This window comes from Aegilops tauschii, chromosome 2 (assembly GCF_002575655.3).
Source record: "Aegilops tauschii subsp. strangulata cultivar AL8/78 chromosome 2, Aet v6.0, whole genome shotgun sequence".
Lineage (NCBI taxonomy): Eukaryota > Viridiplantae > Streptophyta > Magnoliopsida > Poales > Poaceae > Aegilops > Aegilops tauschii.
In genome coordinates this window covers 566,731,743-566,750,482 of record NC_053036.3, presented here as the reverse complement: position 1 = coordinate 566,750,482, position 18,740 = coordinate 566,731,743, and the positions used below count along the sequence as shown (strand labels likewise).

The 18,740-nt window shown below is 46.3% G+C and overlaps 1 pseudogene; it reads right to left on the bottom strand.

Annotated features, from left to right (window-relative positions):
* Nucleotides 1-643: 643 nt before the first annotated feature.
* Nucleotides 644-13,985, bottom strand: LOC109743983 (uncharacterized; annotated as a pseudogene).
* Between the last annotated feature and the right edge of the window lie 4,755 nt (nt 13,986-18,740).

Genomic DNA, 18,740 nt, shown 5'->3' with positions numbered 1-18,740 from the left:
TGGGGAGGAAGGAAAGGCTCGAGTTCGTGAGCACCAATCGCGCTGCTTTAGAGAGAAATTTCCCCCTCCAGGGGCATACCCTACCCCATACCTTGGCGCATGGAGGTTCCCAATCCTCTATAGTGAGCCGTTTGGTAGCTAACGGAAGTCCTAAGTACGTGAACGGGAACTTCCCTACTTTACAGTTGAGCAGGTCCGTGACGCGGCTACCCTCCTCCGGATCCACCCCCATGGATAAAACTTCGCATTTGTGGAAGTTGATCTTCAGCCTTGACATGAGCTCGAAGCTGAGAAGGAGCGCTTTGACCGTAGCTATGCCATGCTGGTCAGGCTGAAAGAGTAGCAATGTATCGTTCATGTACTGCAGATGGGACCCCCCCCCCCCCCCCCCCCCCCCCCCCCCCCCCCCCCCCCCCCCCCCCCCCGCGAATGAGGTGCCCCACCACCCCTTTTATGTGACCATCAGTTGTAGCTTTATGATATAAAATTATAACATACGTAAGTGTGTTTCAAGATTCACAATAGATAATTCAAATCTAGTGACATAACTTTTATTTTACACAAAGTACATATCAATATTAATAGAGTAGCTGGACAAATTCTTGCCTTAACAAGTCCTAATACACCATAACTTAGTATTAAACATTAAGAAAATGAGAATGGGAGGTGAATTAGAAGCCACCCCTGTCTTTGTTTTATATAGGAGAAACTCCAGAGTGGGACGTCGAACCCTGGCCAGAGATCAACCATAGTGTTGTCTACCATTGAACCAGGGCTTAGATCCCAACATACAAAATATCAGATTCGATATCGAGTTTATTTAGAGCATGTACGTATGAAAAGAGCATTTGAGTTTTGTGACCAGTTTTATTGGGCATGCAGTGTCCACAGGTGCATCCCCGGCGTGCGTGCACGCACAACTTTAATTCACAGAGCGAGCTTGCCCGCAAGGTACCACGAGTGGGCAACAAGGCCGGAGATCGATGCGCGAGAAGTGCCATCGCCGATGAGATGTGGGCCACCAGGAACCTCCTGTTGGCCGCGGCAAGGGTGGCGTCGCTCTTGGCCGCCCGCACGTTGCTCCGTAAGCCGTCGATGGATCCCCGTTCGCCGATGCCAAGGGCCCTCTCTACTATGTGCCTCTCATGCATCATCTGCAACAGCGGCATCATATATAGTGGTCAAGCAACTTACAATATAAGAGCGATTGTAACAGAGTTGTAATTTGAATCGTCATAAGTTTCTAAAGCGAACGTCAAAAAATATGAAGGCTGAAACGGGCTTTGGCACCATATACAAGTCACGCAGCTTAACTAATTATAGTATCTGTTCAAAAAAAATAACTATAGTATAATTTGGATAACTTGCAGAGACAGGTTTGGCTGAACACATCTAGAAAGAAGTGGTTGCTTTTTGGACTAGCCAAACGCACATGTCCCTTTTTTAAGTACTATTCCATCCATCAATGCAGAAACCAAAATAAAAAAAATGCATCCACCTCTACGCGCAGCTGGTTGTAGGTCCCAATTCCCCAAGACATGGTCTCTCACAATTCTATCGCATGGTCTCTCACTAGTGCATGCAAGTATTAGTATTGAATTCATACTCTAGCCAATTCATTTAAAAGCCCAAACTATAGGAGAGGGCTTGGACATTATACTCCAACAACTATAATTTGTTTCTATAGTTCGTGCAGAACCTCCAAACCTAAACCCCATTTTGCATCATCTACAATAGCTGCACCCGTATACAGAGGTCAAGCAAGTTACAATATAAGAGCGATTCTAACAGTCATAATTTTTGTTGCGAGATAATAGAGTCATAATTTGAATCATCAAATGTTTTTAAAGCGAATGCCAGAAAATATAAAGGCTGAAATGGGCTTTGACACCATATACTCCCTCCGTTCCTAAATATTTGTCTTTTTAAAGATTTCAAATGGACTGCCACATACGGATGTATATAGACATATTTTAGAGTGTAGATTCACTCATTTTGCTCCGTATGTAATCACTTGTTGAAATCTCTAGAAATTAAAGGCAAATATTTAGGAACGAAGAGAGTATAAGTCAAACAGCTAAATTATTTATAGTATGGCTGAACACATCTACTCCCTTCGTTCCTAAATATTTGTCTTTCTACACATTTCAAATAGACTATAACATACGGATATATGTAGACATATTTTAGAGTGTAGATTCACTCATTTTCCTTCGTATGTAGTCACTTGTTGAAATCTCTAGAAAGACAAATATTTGGAAACGGAGGGAGTAGAAAGCAAATGGTTGCTTTTAGAACTAGCCAAACGCACATGTCTTTTTTCAAGTACTATTCCATCCATCAATGCAGAAACCAAAAAAAGAAAAACGCATCCACCTCTACACACAGCTGGTTGTACGGTCCACATTCCCCAACGCATGATCTCCCACAATTCTCTCTATCTCTCTCTCTGTCGGATCCAGAATTTGATGTTACCTGGGGCAAACTTTTAAAGGAAACAAACAAAATCAAAGCTACGATACAACAAAATAAGAAAATCAACAAAATTAATTGGCCAAGTACTATTATGCGATTAGGCAAGACGATCAACACAATTAATTATTCAAAGTAGCTTCATTCTCAAAAACTAAGCGGAAAATATATATAACACAAAAGTTCGTATAAAATTTAACTTGGACTCCAGGCTGCATTTACTTCATATTCACAAACTCAAGGTCCCGGATGATTCACCGGGATAGCACTGAAAATATAATTAAGCTGCTTCATCTTCTTAGGTCCCTATAACATCAAATTGTGGTTTCTAGTTGTATGGATTGGTTTGTATTTGATCGTTGCTTTATCTATATATGGTTTCGGTAGAGTGAATTGCATAAAACCACCACATTTCGGGCTTCATCTACAGAAAACCACCTGGTCCCTAATCATTTGCAAAACTCACCGCGCATTCAGTAAACTTTTTGCAAAAAGCACTGATCAGGTGATTTAGCCCGTTTACCCACTTTCCGACAAGTGGGTCCGGAATGTAAGGAGCTGATTTGGCAACAAATTGACGTATACCTCCCTGGATCTTAAAAGAAAAAGCAATCAAGCCCCTCCCCCTCCCCCACGGAGGGCATCTCCTTCCTCCCGCGCAGCAAACCGGGGGGGGGGGGGCACACCGGCCGGCGAGACGCGTGTCGGCGCAGAAGATCTCCCGCAAGCGTCGGCCGTCTTCGCGAGGGTGAGGGCCAGCGGCGCACTGTCGCCACGAGCCTCTGCACACTCTTGAGCCGCGCCACCTGGTCCTCTAGCGCACGCCACAGCGTCGATCCAGGGTGTGGCGGCCATCGGAGCTCGGTCTGGGCGGCGGTGAGCTCTTGGATCCACGAAGAGGAGGCGACAGGGTGGTGGCGCACCTCTCCTCTGATCCCCTGGAGCCGGCAGCACGCTCCTGGGCGTCAAGCGGCCTAGGCGTCCCCGAGAGATGGCCGAGGCGCGGCCACGGCAGGGCCTGGGCGTCCCCGACAGATGGCCGAGGCGCGGCCACGACAGGGCCTGGGCGCGCCGCCGACCTTCAAGGCGCCGAGCAGCAGCCGCACTTGCACTGCTTCCGGCAGATGGCAGGGCTGGTGGAGCGCGCGCGCGCCGGAGAACGGCCCCGCGGCCGCGAGTATGGAGGCGCTCCTCCCGCCACTTCTTTGTCGCCGCGAGTAAGAAGACGGGCGGCGCATCTGCGACACAGCGCCACAGCCTCCTGCTCGGCGTGCCCGTGGCACAACTGCCATGGCCTCCTGCTCGGCATGCCCGCAACAGCTGCAGCAGCAGCACACAGCGGAGCGCGGGGCAGAGCACTCGCCGGGTGTAGGAGCTCTGGAAGCTCAGCCAGGGAGGAGGGAGGCCGCCCCGCCCACGAGCAAGGCCAGGGAGGAGTGAGGCCGTGCCGCCGGAGGCCGCCTCGTCGGCGTCCACGTCGGCGCAGCAGTGCGGCGGCGACATCTCTGCGCTCTTGCCCACCGCCGCCTTCGTCGTCCACCGATGCGCGGGGTCCGTGTCCCAGTCCCATCTCCGTACGCCGTCCTTGGATTCTTGGACTGACAAATCGATCTGGTGCGGTGGCTGTCCCAAATGAGGAGCGGCGCCGACCGGACAGCAGCCCGCCGACGGTCAAGGTCTTTGGGGTATTTGGACTGCTCGAGGTTATCCACAAGGGGAGGGCCTGATTGCGTTTTTCTTTTAGATGTAGGGGTGTGTGAGTTAATTTGTTGCCAAATCAGCTCCTTACATTCTGGCCCTACTTGTCGGAAAGTGGCTAAACGGGCTAAATTACCTGATCAGTGCTTTTTGCAAAAAGTTTACTGAATGCGCGGTGAGTTTTGCAAATGATTAGGGACCAGGTGGTTTTCTGCAGATGAAGCCCGAAATGTGGTGGTTTTATGCAATTCACTCGGTTTCGGTATAACATCAAACTGTAATTAATTTTCAATATTCAACTTTTAAGAATTGGGACAATATAAGAGGAGAAAATTAACAGAGAATGAATGAACCTACTCGTAGATTTGAGCGGGGCGCTTGGTGTTGGCGGTTTCACAGCCACCTCCTATGCAGACGGCATCAAGAAAATGTGGAATCCCTTCTTCTTCTCCATCCAGCACGATCGGTTGGACGGACCTGGATAGTGCCGCAGTGAGACGACAATGGATGGTGCCGCGTCACGGTGGTAGTACAGGGCGTGATCGCATGATGTTGATCGGTTCCACGATCGATTTTTTAGGGGTAGTTCCATGATCGATGGAATTGGGACGTCATGGTCGCTGCGTACAAAAAAATACCGGACTCACATCTTATCTTCCATTGGGCCTTGCTGGAATTTTATCTATTTATGGGCCAGTCTAATAACAATATCAGAAATTTCTAATAAATTTTAGAGGCCCATTTAGCCCATTTGTGCAAGGCAAGGGATACTACTAAAATTTAGTCCCACATTGCTAGTTTAGTGGGAGTTGGACCTCCTTATAAGGGAGGTTCTTTCCCCACTTGTATGAGCTTGAGAACAAGAGGGACTTCCACGCGCGCTCCTCCTCCGCCGCCCGCCTCCCCACGCCTCGGAGCCGATGTCTAAATTTTTGCCATGCACTACGGGTATACCAAAGGCCACTCGGGAGCTGGAAAGTTTTTGCTATAGTGGATATTGAATACGAACGCTGCACCCTTCGGCTGCTGCCCGTTCGTTTCGTCTCCCGCGTTCCCTTCAGCTTCCGGCGCAGCCTCTCGCCTCCTTCTCTTGCGCCTATAAAAGGGAGGTCGCTCCTCTCAGAGAGACGCACCAGAACCTCTTCCTCCTCTCGCCACAAGTTCCTGAGCACTGCGCTGCTGCTACGATCTTCCCCATCCCGGCTTGCGGCATGCACCACAGGTCGGGACAGTAGGCCTCCGAAACCGCACCTCTTTGAGTCCTGTTCGGGAGAAGGGTGATAAGGTTTTTGGAGAGCGCTCCGCGCGACTACTGACTTCTTCATCACGAACTCCGACGACTACTTCCCCGACGACGACTTCTTCCCGGACGTCGACAACCTCCTCAACGACATGGCCGGCGAGGACATCGACCCCAAGTCCAGTGCAACTGCTGCTGTCCCGTTCTGCTACATATATGAAACTTGTCCTACTGTCTACTCTAGATAAACTTGGCTACAGTTCATATATGCAGATGTTATTTACCTCCTCTCTGTCAGATCGCATGACTAGTTTTATCACTGTTATATTAGTCATGCCTTATCTAATATTTCTGTTAATAAAATCAGTTGGTAAATTGCTCATATTTCCAACAATCCAAAAACCTTATTATAGGCAATTTACCCCGAGTGGTTTTGCTGCTTTCATGAGACCTCCTATGTTTGAGGTTATCCACTATAAGAGGTGGCGCGTGAGAGCAGTATTATGGTTTCAAACCATGAGTTGCTATGACGCCACTCTTGGCAAACCTGAAGGAGAGCTTGATGCTCAACAGGCACAAGCTTTTCAGAAAATGGATACTCTGTTTAAGGCTGGTCTCTTGAGTGTTTTTGGTGAGAACATAGTTGATGCTTATGCGTCAATTGATAATGGAAAAGATATGTGGGATGCACTCGAGGCCAAGTTTGGGGTCTCGGATGCTGGCACTGAGCTGTACATCATGGAGCAATTCTATGATTACATGATGACTGAAGAGCGCTCCGTAGTTGAGCAGCTCATGAGATACAGTCATTTGCTAGAGAACTTGAGCACTTTAGTTGTATGCTACCGGACAAGTTTGTTGCCGGAGGTATCATCACTAAGATTCCTCCTTCATGGAGGAACTTTGCTACCTTACTGAAACACAAGAGACAGGAGTTTTCCGTCCCGGATCTCATTGGCACTCTTGATGTGGAAGAAAAGGCGAGAGCAAAGGACACACGTGCTCGAGGTATTGAGGGAGGATCTAGAGCCAATCTGGTACAGAAGAAGAACTTCCAGCCCCACAAGTTCAAGAACAAGGGCAAGTTTGATGGTAAAGCAAAGTTTGATGGGAAGAACAAGGCTGTGCAACACATGAACTTCAAGAAGAAGAATGACAAGAAGAAAGGTGTCTGTCATGTGTGTGGGGATCCTGATCATTGGGCTCCTAGTTGCCCTAATCGCTATGACAAGCGTCATCCTGGGAAAGGCGGCAAGACCCCTAATGTTGTCATTTGAGACACTGACATGAAGGATGATGGGTATGGTATATTTCTCACTATTCTTTCAGTATGTCATTCTCCTGATTGGTTGATTGACACGGGTGCTAATGTTCATGTATGCGGTGATATTTCCATGTTTTCGTCTTATCAGATCGCACGGACTTCAACCGTGCTGATGGGCAACGGTTCAAGTGTTTTTGTTCGTGGTGTTGGCACGATCGATCTGAAGTTTACTTCGGGGAAGATCGTGCGGCTGAAGAACGTGCATTATGTCCCCTCCGTCAATAAAAATCTTGTTAGCGGATCTCTTCTGTGTAGAGATGGCTACAAGCTTGTCTTTGAGTCGAATAAATTTGTAATATCCAAGTATGGAACCTTTGTTGGTAAAGGTTATGAGTCAGGAGGCCTGTTTCGTTTATCCTTATCAGACGTTTGCAATAAAATTGTTAATCATATTAGCAACAATAGTGAATCAAATGTGTGGCATTCACGTCTTTGTCATGTTAACTTTGGTTGCATGTCACGACTAGCGAAGTTGAACTTAATCCCTAGTTTCATCACTGTCAAGGGATCTAAGTGTCAAGTGTGTGTGCAAGCTAAGCAACCTCGTAAGTCTCACACAACTGCGAAAACGAGAAATCTTGAACCACTAGAGCTCATACATTCAGATCTATGTGAAATGAATGGTGTTTTGACAAAAGGTGGAAAGAAATATTTCATGACGTTAATTGATGACTCCACTAGATACTGCCGTGTGTATCTTCTGAAATCTAAGGATGAGGCTTTGAAATTTTTCAAGATCTATAAAGCTGAAGTGGAAAACCAACTTGATCGGAAAATAAAGAGGCTTAGGTCCGACCGTGGTGGAGAGTATTTCTCCAATGAATTTGATGCTTTTTGTGCGGAACATGGTATAATCCATGAGAGGACGCCTCCCTATTCACCTCAGTCAAATGGGGTGGCCGAAAGAAAGAACCGTACTCTAACTGATTTGGTTAACGCCATGTTAGACACATCGGGTCTCTCCAAGGCATGGTGGGGGGAGGCGATATTGACGACATGTCATGTCCTAAACCGAGTTCCCACAAAGAACAAAGAGATAACTCCATTCGAGGAATGGGAGAAGAAAAGGTTAAAACTCTCTTATCTACGAACATGGGGTTGTTTGGCGAAAGTCAATGTTCCAATTCCAAAAAAGCGGAAGCTTGGACCAAAGACTGTGGATTATGTTTTCTTGGGATATGCTTTTCATAGCATTGGCTATAGATTCTTGGTTGTAAAATCTGAGGTACCTGACATGCATGTCGGTACGATCATGGAGCCGAATGATGCGACTTTCTTTGAAGATATCTTTCCCATGAAGGATATGGCTACCTCATCTCATCAGGAGATACCTAGTTCATCAAATCAGGAACCAGTTACAATTACCGAACCTGCCATTTCGATGGAACACTTTGAAAGTCCTGTGGAGGAGAACAATGAAGTTCCTACTAGGAGCAAGAGACAGAGGACTGCAAAGTCCTTTGGTGATGATTTTCTTGTGTATCTCATAGATGACACTCCTAGTTCTATTTCAGAGGCCCATGCATCTGAAGATGCTGACTACTGGAAGAAAGCGGTTCGTAGCGAGATGGATTCCATCTTGGCGAATGAAACTTGGGAGATAACTGATCGTCCTTATGGGTGCAAACCTATAGGATGCAAATGGGTATTCAAGAAGAAGCTTAGGCCTGATGGTACTATTGAAAAGTACAAGGCTCGGCTCATGGCTAAGGGTTATACCCAAAAGGAAGGTGAAGACTTCTTTGATACTTACTCACCTGTGGCTCGACTGACCACTATTCGAGTTCTGCTTTCACTAGCTGCCTCACATGGTCTTTTCGTTCATCAAATGAATGTTAAGACTGCTTTCCTAAATGGAGAGTTGGACGAGGAGATTTATATGGAACAACCAGATGGGTTTGTACTAGATGGTCAGGAAGGAAAAGTGTGCAAGTTGCTGAAGTCTTTGTATGGACTCAAGCAAGCACCCAAACAGTGGCATGAGAAGTTTGAAAGAACTTCAACAGCCGTAGGCTTTGTTGTGAATGAAGCTGACAAATGTGTGTACTATCGCCATGGTGGGGGCGATGGAGTTATCCTTTGCTTGTATGTTGACGACATACTGATTTTTGGAACAAATCTGAATGTCATTAAGGAGGTCAAGGATTTCCTATCTCGCTGTTTTGAGATGAAGGATTTAGGAGTGGCTGATGTCATTCTGAACATCAAGTTGTTGAGAGACAATGATGGTGGGATTATATTGCTTCAATCTCACTATATGGAAAAGATCTTGAGTCGCTTTGGCTATAGTGACTGCAAGCCCTCTCCAACACCATATGATGCGAGTGTGTTACTTTGAAAGAATCGAAGAATTGCTAGAGATCAATTGAAATATTCTCAGATTATTGGCTCGCTTATGTACTTAGCCAGTGCTACAAGACCTGACATCTCTTTTGCTGTTAGCAAACTGAGTCGGTTTGTCTCAAAACCAGGAGATGTGCATTGGAAAGCTCTAGAGAGAGTTTTGCGTTATTTGAAAGGCACTGCGAATTATGGAATTCACTACACCGGGCACCCAAAGGTGCTTGAAGGGTATAGTGACTCAAACTGGATCTCAGATGTTGATGAGATAAAGGCCACGAGCGGTTATGTATTCACTCATGGAGGTGGCGCTGTTTCTTGGAAGTCTTGCAAGCAGACCATCTTAACGAGGTCAATAATGGAAGCAGAACTCACAGCACTAGATACAGCTACGGTCGAAGCAGATTGGCTTCGCCGGCTCTTGAATGACTTGCCGGTTGTTGAGAAACCTGTACCGGGTATCCTTATGAACTGCGACAATCAAACTGTGATCACAAAAGTGAGCAACTCAAAGGATAACATGAAGTCATCGAGACACGTTCAGAGAAGGTTAAAGTCTGTCAGGAAAATGAGAAAGTCCAGAGTTATCGCATTGGATTATATCCAAACGTCTAAAAATCTGGCAGATCCTTTTACTAAGGGTCTATCACGTAATGTGATAGATAATGCATCGAGGGAGATGGGTATGAGACCCACAATATGAGTTGTTCACAGTGGTAACCTATTCATTGTGATCGAAGATCCCGTGAATTAGATGTGGAAGACAAGCTGTTGGTCAACTGAGAGGAGAGTATCCTTACTATCAACAATACCACTCCATGAAGATGCAATACTCTCCTAATCTGCATGGCAGGTTGGTGTATATCTTAATGTGTTCTAAGTGGCTCATTTAAGCAGAGATGTTGTCCTGCAGAACATCTTTTGAAGAACACACCTATATGAGGCTGATTGTCAAACGTCGCAATCTATGAGAGTAGGGTTCTCTCTAGTAAACTCATGAAAGGTCTCGGAGTATGACGCATAAGCTCCACTCGCGGGGAAGACCCACGGTAGCCACGTATCGGTCAAGGCTTTATGTGAAGCTAGATTCGTAGAAAACTTGCAGTTCAAGGCCCAGTCCACTGTTCAAGTTGCTTACTAGTGTAGCATAGAGTTCTAGGTGGAAGTTCAATTTAACAGTCTCCACTGCAGTACCGGAATATAAAACAGTGTTTTGGAACTAAAGGCAAATTCTATGTGCCTCTAGGATCTGGTGGGGGATTGCTGGAATTTTATCTATTTATGGTCCAGCCCAATAACAATTTCAGAAATTCCTAATAAATCCTAGAGGCCCACTTAGCCCATTTGTGCAAGGCAAGGGATACTACTAAAGTTTAGTCCCACATTGCTAGTTTAGTGGGAGTTGGACCTCCTTATAAGGGAGGTTCTTTCCCCACTTGTATGAGCATGAGAACAAGAGGGACATCCACGGGCGCTCCTCCTCGGCCGCCCGCCTCACCGCGCCGTGCTGCGCCGCGGGTTGCGGGAATGAGCCGAGCCGATGTCTAAATTTTTGCCATGCACTACGAACGCTGCACCCTTCGGCTGCTGCCCGTTCGTTTCGTCTCCCGCGTTCCCTTCAGCTTCCGGCGCAGCCTCTCACCTCCTTCTCTTTCGCCTATAAAAGGGAGGTTGCTCCTCTCAGAGAGACGCACCAGAACCTCTTCCTCCTCTCGCCACAAGTTCCTGAGCACTGCGCTGCTGCTACAATCTTCCCCATGCAGGCTTGCGGCGTGCATCGCAGGTCGGGATAGTAGGCCTCCGAAATCGCACCTCTTTGAGTCCTGTACGGGAGAAGGGTGATAAGGTTTTTGGGGAGCGCTCCGCGCGACTACTGACTTCTTCATCACGGACTCCGACGACTACTTCCCCGACGATGACTTCTTCCCCAACGTCGACAACCTCCTCGACGACATGGCCGGCGAGGACATCGACCCCAAGTCCAGTGCAACTGCTGCTGTCCCATTCTGTTACATATATGAAACTTGTCCTACTGTCTACTCTAGATAAACTTGGCTACAGTTCATATATGCAGATGTTATTTACCTTCTCTCTGTCAGATCGCATGACTAGTTTTATCACTGTTATATTAGTCATGCCTTATCTAATGTTTCTGTTAATAAAATCATTTGGTAAATTGCTCATATTTCCAACAGGCCTTACTTGACTAGCCCAGCTCCGAGCGAATCGTTACTCAGCCTATCTCCTAGTGAATTGTTTCTTCCCTCTTCTCTCGTCATGCTCGACCTCATTTGAAACCTCCTGCCGAATCTGCTCGCCTACAGTAGGTGTACCTAGGTTCCCACAAATTACCTGGGGCTGCTGGCCCCGCACGACCCCACGCTGGCACCACCCCTGCTCTCCCCCTCTCTCTCTCTCTCTCTCTCTCTCTCTGTGACAAAAGATCACATGGTCTCTCACTAGTTCATCCAAGTACTACTTTGTGATATCATGTGCATTTAAGTGTGTTTCCAAAATTTCAAGTGAAACTTAGAGTCAAAACTATAATTTGTTTCTATAGTTCGTGCGGAACCTCCAAACCTAAACCCCATTTTGCATCATCTGCAATAGTGGTACCATATACAGAGGTCAAGCAAGTTGCAATATAAGACCGATTCTAACAGAGCCGTAATTTGAACCATATATAAGTTTTTAAAGCGAACGTCAAAAAATATGAAGGCTGAAACAGGTTTTGGCACCATATATAAGTCAAACAGCTTAATTAATTATAGTATTACTTGGATAACTTGCAGAGGCAGGTCTGGCTGAACACATCTAGAAAGCAAATGGTTGCTTTTTGGACTAGCCAAACGCACATGTCTTTTTTTAAGTACTATTCCATCCATTAATGCAGAAACCCAAAAAAGAAAAACGCATCCACCTCTACGCGCAGCTGGTTGTAAGGTCCCGCGTCCCCAATGCATGATCTCTCACAACTCTCTCTCTCTCTCTCTCTCTCTCTCTCTCTCTCTCTCTGTGAGAGACAAAAAAATCGCGTGGTCTCTCACTCGTGCATGCAAGTACTACTTGTGATGTCATGTGCATTTAAGTGTGTTTCCAAAAATTTAAGTGAAACCTAGAGTCAAAACTATAATTTGTTTCTATAGTTCGTTCAGAACCTCCAAACCTAAACCCCATTTTGCATCATCTGCAACAGCGGCACCATATACAGAGGTCAAGCAAGTTAGAGAGAGAGGGGGAGGGAGAGAGGGAGAGAGTTATCTAGCCATGCGAATGTCGGTCCAAGGTCAAGACCATGCGATCACACCCGGAAAAGATACGAGGGAGACTACACTAGAAACAATGGTTGTGATGAAAAAATAGGAAAGAAATCAACCTAGGTCGTCGGATGAGAGATGGATGGCCCATTGTAAGTTTTGTAGCTTGTTAGTGGAGAATATCCACCTCTCCCAAAAATGCAACAAATTTGCATTGAAACTTAAATATACTGTGTTGATGCGGCAACCTTGCTAAAAGAAATGCATAAATAGTTGCTAAAAAACATTAAAACTAATGGAAAGCAAATTAAACTAAAAAAACTAAAAATGTGAAGCATGTAAAAAATAAATTACATTTAAAAGAATGATGTTTCTAAAAAAAATGGGAAGGGTGAACTACATAGAGTATGCTGCAATCCTCAAAACACATATATTGTCAATATAAAATCTAATGCGAAAAATAACTTATGACTATAACATCCATGAATTGATAATGATGTTGCAGTGCTGCATGCACAGAGTATGCAAAAATGTAATTTATGACTTGCATGCATTGCTTATGTGGCATGGATAGAAAAAAACAAACAGTGGATTGTAGCTACTTAAAAATAGAAGATGCGCTCATGCATCTTCAATCTGACGATACAAGTTTTAGATTTCGCTGCAAATCGAACCTCAATTTTTTGAGACAGACAAATTGAACGGCCGGGATGGCAAACTATGTGATCTCGCGGATGACAATTTACTTTATCAAGCATGACAAATCCTTGTCATGTTCAGTTTTTTTGTCTAGAATTGCAATGCTTATTAATTAGAGAAATTATCATCCTCACGACAACATAATTTGTCATAAAAATGGTTTGATTTTCCATGCTTAAAAAACGTTTTTTTTGGGGGGGGGGGGGGGGGGGGGGCGGTCATGCTTAAAAATCCGACGTCATATTTTATCATTTCCATTAATTTCTTATATTTTCTCACCGCAAGTGCTATTTTTATTGTAATCTATAATCGTCCTCGAAATATGTAGGCAAAGACATAACACAACCACTGTACTAAAATGTAAGGCTTTTTTTTTTTTGCATAGGGCATAAAAACGTTTTACATTTCGGTACGGAGGGAGTACATGAGATGCAACCGATCAGTGTACCTTGAGGGTCTTCGGCGCTAAGAGGAACAGGTTGGCGAGGTCGAACCCGACGGTGGCGACAAGGAGCCCAAGCTGCCGGCGCTCCACCGCCGGGGTCGCCTTCCACGGATAGTGTAGCCAGGCGAATGCCGCCGCGGACACGGCCGTGCACGCCGCGTTCAGCTTGAAGCACGCCGGGAACACCTTCCCGCGCAGCCTTCCCATCACGTGCCTCGGCAAGTGGCTTCCCAAGATAATTAAACCACACACACACACAAAGAAGAAGAAGAAATACTCAGATAAACTTGAAGAGCCGGCTTGCAGCAATGCATGGATTCGTACGTACAGGAACATTACTAAGCCACTGACTAAGATGGCCCAGACGGTGGCTCCCAAGGATGTGGCAAAGAAGAGAAGGTGAGCCGTCTTCACCGCCGTCGTGGCCGGAGAGCTGCCGAGGAGGCCTTCGGGGCCGAAGGCGACGGCGGCGCTGGCCAAGAAGAAGGCGGCCATCACAAGGAGCCACATAGCTGGACTACTGAATCGTATTACACCCTGGCTGAGAGAAGATGAAGAGTGCATTTTCGTGGCTTGGAGTTATACGTTCCTGTCGAACAGTTTCTGAGTTCACTCTGAGACCAACACTTAGCCGCCTTCAGTATGGCCATGACATTCTGGTGGGCCACCTGCGAACTGTGTCGGAACGCTTGATCGACCTGTGTGCTTGCTTCGTGTACGATCATTCCCCATGTGCTTCGTACTGTCTCGAAACATGCTTTCGTCCCGCTTTATAGATAAAACACCAACCAAAAAATGCATTTTCAAACGATACAAGATAGTGAGGTAGTTCTTTTACAAAGTTGATCCTTAGATATCCGGTACACGCAAAACGTACGCAACTACTGCTGAAATTTGAGATGGGCTCTAGGCCCATGTAGCAATTTCTGAAAAATCTCTAAGGGCCCATATGGGTTATATGGCACTAGGTGTAGTGGGAAGTTTAGTCCCACCCCGGAAGTGGAAGAGGAGTTGGACCTCCTTATAAGGGTTTCTCTTCTACATGCTATTGGAGCTTGAGAAGAGAAGAGGCCCTCGCGAACTCCTCCTCCGCCGCGCCGCGGGTTGCGGGATTGAGCCGAGCCGAGCTCACACCTACGCGCTTATTTTTGCCAGTCACTAACGGAGAGTTCTCTGACAGCTGGGCCACGATCTGAGACGTCGGATCGTGGGCTGTCACGGACTTGCGCTAACGGAGAGTTCACACGGGGTGAGGGGCGAATAGGTTTTTGGGCAGCGATTACGCGACTGCTCACTTCCGATCGTCTACTTCCTCTACGTTCGCGTCGCCTTCATCATCACCATGTCCACCGACGCCGAACGTGCCGCCGCCAAGAAAGCTGAAGCTGACAAGAAGGCCGCCGAGGCCGCCGCTGCTGCTACCAAAGCCGCGGCCTCTGCATGGCCTACTGGAGGGTATAACTCGTTTATCCCGCTCCTACTGTTTTCTGTTTTAGCCATGCTAGCGTTATACGTAGATCTTTCTGCAATTAGCGTAGTATGTGCTAGTTTGACTGAATATCAGTATGCGATTATATGTGTCAATGCCATGCTAGTGATTTACTCGTGGATTAATTTAATCGAGAAATTGCCTATTTACTCAACAATCCAAAAACCTATTCTGTGTAGGAATTTTTCGGCAAGTGGCTTTGCCGCTGCACTGAAACCGGATAAGTTTACCGGTACATACTTTAAGCGTTGGCAGACTAAGACCACGTTATGGCTCACGGCTATGAACGTGTTCAGGGTCACCGGTGTCTCCACGGGAACGATTGCTCCTGAACAGGAGAAGGCGTTCAAGGAGGCTACCGTTGTGTTTCTCGGAGCAGTTCTTAGCGTGATCGGAGACAAACTGGTCGACGCATATTTACATGTGCATGTCGCCAAGGACTTGTGGGAGGCGCTCGAATCTAAGTTCGGGGCAGCCGATGCCGGAAGCGAGATGTATATTATAGAGCAGTTCCATGATTACAAGATGGTTGAAAACTGTCCTGTATTGGAGCAGGCTCATGAGATAATATGCATTGTTAAGGAGCTTGAACTTCTTAAGTGCGAGTTACCGGGCAAGTTTGTCGCGGGCTGCATAATTGCTAAGCTCCCTAATTCCTGGAGGAACATTGCCACCACTCTGAAACATCAGAGGCGTGAATTCTCTGTGGAGGATGTCATTGGCCATCTGAGTGTTGAGCAGAATTCAAGGGCAAAGGACTCGCACGGAAAAGGGGCCGAAGGGACTTCTGTTGCCAACATGGTGAACCAGAAGAACTTCAACTCCCACAAGCCCAAGGGAAAGAACGGTGTCCAACACAATACCGACTTTAAGAAGAAGGGTAAGAAGACCTTCAAGAAGAACAAGAAGGACGAGGGCTGCTTTACTTGTGGTTCGGTTGAACATTGGGCCAACAAGTGCCCAAACAAGTACAAGAAGTCAGGACAGGACTCCAAGTCCGTCAACATGATTGTGGACAACAATGAGAATGGTGCACCTGGGTACGGTAATTTATTTACTGTTTTTTCAGTGTTTCAGCCCACCGATTGGTGGGTGGACACATGTGCAGGTGTACATGTGTGTGCTGACATGCCATTGTTCACTTCTTACCAGGTCACAGGCCACGGGTCCGTATTGATGGGGAATGGCGCGAGTGCTTCTGTTCATGGTGTTGGCACGGTCGATCTGAAGTGTACTTCGGGAAGGATCGTGCAGCTGAAGAACGTGCAGCATGTCCCCGCCATCAAGAAGAACCTCGTTAGTGGCTCCCTTCTATGTAGAGAAGGGTTTAAGTTGGTTTTCGAGTCTAATAAATTAGTTGTTACGAAATATGGACTCTTTGTTGGAAAAGGTTATGAGAGAGGAGGGATGTTCCGCCTTTCCCTCACAGATTTTTGTAATAAAGTCGTGAACCATGTTCATTCGAATGTTAATGAATCTGAGGTTTGGCATTCACGTCTTTGTCACATTAGTTTCGGTGTTATGACGCGGCTAGCCAAGTTGGATTTAATCCCGAGTTTTACTTTAGCCAAAGGCTCTAAGTGCCTTTCATGTGTGCAAGCTAAGCAACCTCGCAAGCCTCACAAGGCCGCGGAGGAGAGACACTTGGCACCATTAGAACTCATACATTCTGATCTTTGTGAGATGAATGGTGTGTTGACTAAAGGTGGAAAGAAATACTTCATGACATTGATAGATGATTCCACTAGATATTGCTATGTGTACCTGTTAAATACTAAAGATGAGGCTCTACACTACTTTAAAATCTATAAGGAAGAAGTTGAGAATCAACTTGAAAAGAAAATTAAACGAGTCCGGTCAGATCATGGTGGAGAGTACTTCTCGAGTGAGTTTGATTCCTTCTGTGCGGAACACGGCATTATTCATGAGAGGACGCCTCCCTATTCACCCCAGTCAAACGGGGTTGCCAAGCGGAAAAACTGTACTCTAACTGATTTGGTTAACGCCATGTTAGATACATCGGGTTTATCCAAGGCATGGTGGGGGAGGCTATATTGACGGCATGTCATGTCCTGAATAAAGTTCCGACAAAGGATAATGAGATCACTCCCTATGAGAAATGGGCAAAGAGAAGGACAACACTCTCGTACTTGCGCACTTGGGGCTGTCTGGCGAAAGTCAATGTGCCGATCCCCAAAAAGCGTAAGCTTGGACCTAAGACTGTGGACTGCGTTAATTTGGGCTACGCTAAGAACAGCGTTGGCTATAGATTTCTAGTAGTGAAATCTGAGGTACCTGACCAGAAGGTCGGTACAATTATGGAGTCTAAGGATGCTACATTCTTCGAGGATACTTTTCCTATGAGAGATATGCAAAGCACTCCTAGACAGGAATCTGAGGAGACTCCTGAACCTGCCATCCCTATGGAATATTATGAACAAACACATGATGAAAATCCTGAGGAGGATGACGAGGAAACCCTTGGTAGGGGCAAGAGACAAAGGACTGCAAAGACCTTTGGTGATGATTTCTTCGTGTACCTCGTGGATGATACTCCCACTTCTATTTCAGAAGCGTATGCCTCTTCAGAAGCTGACTACTGGAAGGATGCGGTCCGTAATGAGATGGATTCCATCATGGCTAACGGGACATGGGAGATCACTGAACGTCCCTATGGTTGCAAACCATTAGGATGTAAGTGGGTGTTCAAGAAGAAGCTTAGGCCCGATGGTACGATTGAAAAGTACAAGGCTAGTCTTGTGGCTAAGCGCTATGACCAGAAAGAAGAGGAAGATTTCTTCGACACTTATTCACCTGTAGCTAGACTGACCACCATTCGAGTATTACTCTCGTTGGTAGCCTCGCATGGTCTTCTCGTCCACCAGATGGATGTTAAGACGGCTTTTCTGAATGGAGAGCTAAAAGAGGAAATCTACATGCAACAGTCAGATGGCTTTGTGATAGATGGTCAGGAAAGAAAGGTGTGTAGGTTGCTGAAATCTTTATATGGCCTGAAGCAAGCACCTAAGCAATGGCATGATAAGTTTAATACAACTCTGACATCTGTTGGTTTCGTTGTTAATGAGGCTGATAAATGTGTATACTATCGCCATGGTGGGGGCGAAGGAGTCATACTGTGCTTGTATGTTGATGACATACTGATATTCGGAACCAACCTCAAAGTCATTGAGGAGGTCAAGTCGTTTTTGTCTCAGAACTTTGAGATGAAAGACCTCGGTGTGGCTGATGTTATCTTGAACATCAAGTTACTGAGAGATAATGAGGGTGGGATTACACTTCTGCAATCCCACTATGTTGAGAAGGTGTTGAGTCGTTTTGGATATTCGGATTGCACACCATCTCAAACACCATATGATCCTAGCGTGTTGATTCGGAAGTCCAAAGGCACGGCTATAGATCAGTTGAGATACTCTCAAATCATTGGTTCACTGATGTACCTAGCGAGCGCAACGAGGCCCGACATCGCGTTTGCTGTGAGCAAACTGAGCCGGTTTGTTTCCAAACCGGGTGATGTACATTGGCATGCTGTTGAACGAGTTATGCGCTATCTGAAAGGTACTATGAACTATGGACTTCACTATACCGGAGACCCGTCGGTACTTGAAGGGTATAGTGATGCAAATTGGATCTCTGATGCTGATGAGATGAAGGCCACAACTGGGTATATGTTTACTCTTGGAGGTGGCGCTGTTTCCTGGAAGTCTTGCAAGCAAACGATCTTAACGAGATCGACAATGGAAGCAGAATTAACGGCA